At 44.7% G+C, this 4,957-nt stretch overlaps 1 pseudogene; it reads right to left on the bottom strand.

The window, feature by feature from the left end:
- Positions 1-2,640: 2,640 nt before the first annotated feature.
- On the bottom strand, positions 2,641-4,200 carry LOC147464531 (calcium-dependent protein kinase 20 pseudogene; annotated as a pseudogene).
- Between the last annotated feature and the right edge of the window lie 757 nt (positions 4,201-4,957).

The following is a 4,957-nucleotide window of genomic DNA, read 5'->3' as shown; positions in this document are numbered from 1 at the left end:
CAACCATCTTCGTAATCTTGATCCTTCTATTTTTTTGTTTCCTCTCGTTGAAATGGCCAATTCTAGAGAGAGAGAGAGAGAGAATCATTTAAGTATATCAAAATCAAATGTGGTGACATCTCCTCTCCTTGAATAGCATAGACGTCCCCAATTATGCACATATACAAAAGAAGGTGAATTAAGTTCGTTGGCATTTAGCTTAGAACATTGACACTATTCAGCAGCACTACTTGTAAGACATAGCTATTGAAAGTGTGTATCTTTTTGTATGCATACGCTTTAGAACATTTGAAACATAAATGAAAAGTATCTAAACAAACAAGACAAAACCTTTTCTTTCATTTACTTTCACAACATTCACATTGATGATTACTTTTCGTGCATTTTATTGTAAACATTAACTAAGTACATTGAATCTATACAGGTCCCCAACCATAAGCAGCCCTTTTTTTTTTAACATCAGGGGATGTAGGTCCTTTCACCTCCACTCGGGGAGGAGAACGGCCTCCGTGTGCTATTGGGTGTTGGCAAAGTGAGTGGATAGTGGGAGGGGTTGTGCATTGCATGCTTTAAGTTGGGTTCCTCCCTTGGAAGCAGGGCACAGATTTGGGGTCGATATCCTGAGAAGCATGGCACAGATTTGATGTTTGTGGTTATCATTCAAGGGCTACTAGATGCAGTGAGTGGATGGCTGCTAGGTGGGTTTAGTTTCCTGTTGAATCGTAGGTACTAGAGTTCAAGACTTGTCAGGTGGGTGGGGATCTTTCGGATGGAGTTGATGCAAGTCTCTTCCGAGGGTAGCTCCGTATTCAACTCAGATGTTTTACGAATGTTGTGTCAGTCTGTGTGTATGGTATCCTGGGGTGGCTCCCCTATTTATTAGCTGGCTCTTTGGTTGTGGGTATGGATGGTTTGTTGCTGCTTTGTGGACTCCGTGACATGGTTAGTGCATGGTGTAATTGTAGAATTTTGTTATTACTATAATCACTCCCATAAAGTTAACAAAACAGAATAAAATAGTTTAAGATCACATATGTAAATCCTTTTTTCTTTTTGGCCATAATCACAATAGTGAGTGGAGATGTTATATATTATTTCAAAGAAGAATGTACAAAAGGCCTCATACTTAGCTCATGCCTTGAGGGATTAACAATAATCTTGATCCTACATAAATATATTCTTAATGGCTTTTAAATGTTCAACAAACATATAATTCATTTAGAGTCTGTCGTGACCATTCCGATTACATTTGCATGTCCGATTTAAGCATTACAAAGTAATTTCTCCCTTGAGCTTAAAAAGAGAAAATCATGATTTAAGCTTCAAACTTTATTTCCTCAAAAACATTGTTGAATGTTACACTGAATGAATTTCAATTTCAATGATTAAACTTTAATGGGCTCTTACCAAAATACAATTTTGGTGACAAGAAAACTTGCATAGATACATGTAGGTCAGACAACCACCTATACTCTATGAATACCGCCTGCCCCAAAAACACCTTGTCACCCCCCTTCCTTTGAACTGCAACCTCTACACCCGACTTGCACCTCCCTCCAGGGCTAGAAAAATACATTTTTCCTAACCAACCAAAATAAGGGGAAACTTGAAATTCTCTCGGTTTACATGTCAAAATTTGAAGCTTTTGCCGGTAATTACACTAAAACTTGTGTAAATTTGTCGTTTTTCTTAAAGGCAAGCTCAAAATCTAACTGGGATTTTATAATTTCAACCGGTTTAAATACACTAGACCCTAGGTTTTTTTCTAACAGTGCCTCCCTCACCTCTCGCGTGTCTCCTTTCCCCCTCGGTTGCTCATCCTCTAGACTACACTAGAGAGAGAGATTGCCGCCACCTAGAGAGAGAGAGAGAGAGAGAGAGAGAGAGAGAGAGAGAGAGCAAAATCCACAGATACAACCACATGAAGAAACCAAGCAATGCTATGTGCTATTGCAAAGGTTCCTAGCGGTCAGGAGCTGAGAGTTGGCCCTAAAACAAGTGGAAGAGGGGGGGGGGACAGGCATTGACCCACACTCCCCAATTGAGAGAGAGACTGAGAAACAGCTAAAATTCTGCCAACATTCCCTTTTTAGAAAATGTTTACAAAATTAGAAACACATGCTCACCAGTATTGTAATGTATTAGCTCTTCCAAAGTGCCCCCACACTTAAGATTTGCTTGTCCAAGATATCAGAAGAACCCTGATAGCCGTTGTGATTTTGGTCCCTGTTTGATGTCATGGCTCAACACGAGCATGACAAGATCTTGTAATTTTTTAGGTTGATCATTATAATTCACTCACAATTGTGTGTTTGGGGGGGGGGGGGGGGGGGGGGGGCCTTGACCAGAAGTGACTATGAGGACTCTAGAACATGTTGGGCACGTGGCCAAAGAACATGTTCTTGGATGATAAAGAGACAAAAGGGTTAGTGCTGCGGTGGGTTCAGCAAAGACTAAAAAGAGTCATCCTTTTGTGTTAAAATATAAATATTGGCAGTGTCTTTCATGGCACACATATTGACAAATTGACAACAGAACCCACACCCACATTGCAAGGATATGGACTGAAGTCTCTCTCTCTCCCTCTCTCTCTCTCTCTCTCCACACACACACACTGCAAGCATTATAGTACACAAGATAAAAGAATAATTTCCAGCAAAATTGGAATGATTACATTACTACATTACAAGAGAGGATTTGGCTATGGCAAAACTGAAGCCGGGCTGTACAACACCACCAAAATTTGATCATCCCAATTCACACAAAACCTCCAAAAACTAGGTCTTGGGCGGGGATGACCATGTAGGAAAAGTTTACCCTGTAAGCCTTACTAGTTGCTATGGCTCTCATAACTTCTCTATTAAGGAAGCCCGGGTATTCGATGACAGACTACTCTGAACAGTATACAGCATAAGTACAAGGCCATGTGTGTACACATGCACCTCTTTGCTTCTGACATATAATGTATGCGTCTAATCCCAGCGAGCCAGAACACGCACCCGATGTCTGCACAGATGGCTCTTTGCAGGATCAAAAGCTCGTCCACTGCATGGATTCCGCACAAAAATTGAGCCGTGTCATGCACGCAATCCACGGTTAGACACACTCTTCCTGAGGTAGGAAATTGTGTCATCCACCAACCACCACCGACTCCGACGCTGGCATGTTTCCCCACCTTTCGAGCCCTGAACCGGTTGAGCTCTGCATCCAGGGATGTGCAAGGATCTCTGTTAGACGCAACCTGCGATAAGGATTCTTCTGTAGCATACCCTTCAGCAAGTCCTTCGCCTCTGCTGAAATTGCCGGCCATGGGCCCTTCTTCAGGTCCAGCCTGCCTCTCTTTATGGCCTGGAAGATGTCGCCGGTTGTCTCCCCATCGAAGGGTACGTATCCTGACAACATAATGTGAAGCAGGATACCAAGACTCCACACATCCACCTTTTCATCGTAACTTCCTGTGAAGATCTCTGGGGCAAGATACCATGGGGTACCCTCTACTTCAGTAAACACCCGTCTGCGCGAAAAATCTGCAGATGCGCCAAAGTCGGCAAGCTTAAGCTCGCCATAGCTACTGTTCCTGCGAGGGAAGAGTATGTTATCTGGCTTAAGATCTCTATGCATTACCCCTCTTCCATGGCAATACATCACAGCACAGACAACAACTCCCATTACCCGCGCAGCTTCGCGCTCTGTCAAAGGGCCTTTCTGCTGCAAATGCTCGCAAAGATCGCCACCCTCACACAGATCCATGGCCATGTGCACTTGCTCGTCGTCTTCGAAATGTCCTTGGTAGGCAATGATGTTGGGGTGACCACGAAGTTTCTCGAGCATGGCAATTTCTGTGCGAATATGGAGAAGAGCATCAGAGGCAGACTTGTTCACAGACTTACATGCGTATTGAAGGCCGGTGGAGGAGTCGGTGCAGATGCGGACAACGCCATCAACACCAGCACCAAGCTGGCGGCCAAAACAGTAAGGGTTTGCCATGGGGAGGGCGTGGCGAGGAAGGGGAAGAAAGGGACAGGGAAGACGCAGAGAGGAGGGCAAGCTTGGCAGTGATGGAGGGTGGCGTTACGTTTAGGGTAGGATTAGGGTTAGCGTTAGGTGTTGTGCGAGCGTTAGGGGTGGGTAGTTAGGGTTTGCTCGCAGGGGAAGGGGCTAAGCTTGGCAGTTGAGAAGATAAGAGGAATTTGTTGCGGAACGGCAGAGGCTCCTGTCTTTATAGACAGCACGAGTCTCGTTTGCCAGGCAGTCTTTTCGGCACCATTTTCCGAATATTCTCTTGCATCTTCTCCATCAAGGAAAAGCAGGTGCCCACGGACTCGCGGAGGACGGCAGCTTTCCCAACATCATGGGCACTTCTAAAGCGACACGAGCACCAACTTCCAAGCCTCCCTTGTGCAAAAGAATATACCACCTTCCCTTTGCCGTCGTAACTACATTTGAAACCTTCACATCTCACCTCAAAAGGTATCACCATAAGAAAGGGGGCAGGGGAGACTAGGTGCTTGAATGGGGAGACTATTAGGTACTTCCAAAACTCCATTACTCATTGGTCTCGTTGGCTCTCCAAAGTGGGAAGCCTGCATTTTAAACCCTTCTCGAGAGAAACATCTAGAAAGATAAACAACAAAGGGCTCAAACGCTTGGGCCATTTTTGGGAGAACATCAGCAGAGCAGTTCGAAAGATGCAGAACAACTCGCTACCAAATTCCACCTTAACGGGACTGAAAGACTATTGGTCAACAGAGTGTTAGATGGGATGGACAAATATTGTATGTTAGGTGTGTGAGTCGATGTTCGAATGGAAGGCTTGGAGTTGGCCCAAGGACAGACACTCCTGCAAGCCAAAGACCAAAAACATATATCTATGTCTCATGGTCTCGTCGGATTGGTTCCATCCCCTCAACAAGCTCTGGGGAAAGCAATGGCCGGAGGCTAGGTGGAGGGCAATAGC

The sequence above is a fragment of the Adiantum capillus-veneris genome, chromosome 1 (assembly GCF_014529385.1).
Source record: "Adiantum capillus-veneris isolate H3 chromosome 1, ASM1452938v2, whole genome shotgun sequence".
NCBI lineage: Eukaryota > Viridiplantae > Streptophyta > Polypodiopsida > Polypodiales > Pteridaceae > Adiantum > Adiantum capillus-veneris.
This window is presented reverse-complemented; position numbering and strand designations above follow the sequence as displayed.